The sequence below is a fragment of the Physeter macrocephalus genome, chromosome 16 (assembly GCF_002837175.3).
Source record: "Physeter macrocephalus isolate SW-GA chromosome 16, ASM283717v5, whole genome shotgun sequence".
Classification (NCBI taxonomy): domain Eukaryota; kingdom Metazoa; phylum Chordata; class Mammalia; order Artiodactyla; family Physeteridae; genus Physeter; species Physeter macrocephalus.
Window position 1 is genome coordinate 43,593,179 of NC_041229.1, and position 786 is coordinate 43,593,964.

Below are 786 nucleotides of genomic sequence, written 5' to 3' on the forward strand. Positions count from 1 at the left end.
AATTATTAAGAAAAAAAATTTTTAAGTTAAAAAAAAAAAAATGGACGTACAGAACCCTAGGACAAATGGTGAAAGCAAAGCTATACAGACAAAATCTCACACAGAAGCATACACATACACACTCACAAAAGGAGAAAAAGGGGAAAAAATAATATATCTTGCTCCCAAAGCCCACCTCCTCAATTTGGGATGATTCGATGTCTATTCAGGTATTCCACAGATGCAGGGTACATCAAGTTGATTGTGGAGCTTTAATTCGCTGCTCCTGAGGTTGCTGGGAGGGATTTCCCTTTCTCTTCTCTGTTTGCACAGCTCCTGGGTTCAGCTTTGGATTTGGCCCCGCCTCTGCATATATAGGTCGCCTGAGGGCGTGTGTTCTTCACTCAGACAGGACGGGGTTAAAGGAGCAGCTGCTTCGGGAGCTCTGGCTCACCCAGCCCTGGGGGAGGGAAGGGTATGGATGCGGGGTAAGCCTGCGACAGCAGAGGCCAGCGTGAAGTTGCAGCAGCCTGAGGCGCACCATGCGTTCTCCCGGGGAAGTTGTCCCTGGATCACGGGACCCTGGCAGCGGCAAACTGCGCAGGGTCCTGGGAGGGGAGGTGTGGATAGTGACCTGTGTTTGCACACAGGCTTCCTGTTGGCGGCAGCAGCAGCCTTAGCGTCCCACGCCCGTCTCTGGGGTCCGCGCTGTTAGCCGTGGCTCGCGCCCGTCTCTGGAGCTCCTTTAAGTGGCGCTCTTAATCCCCTCTCCTCGCGCACCAGGAAACAAAGAGGGAAGAAAAAGTC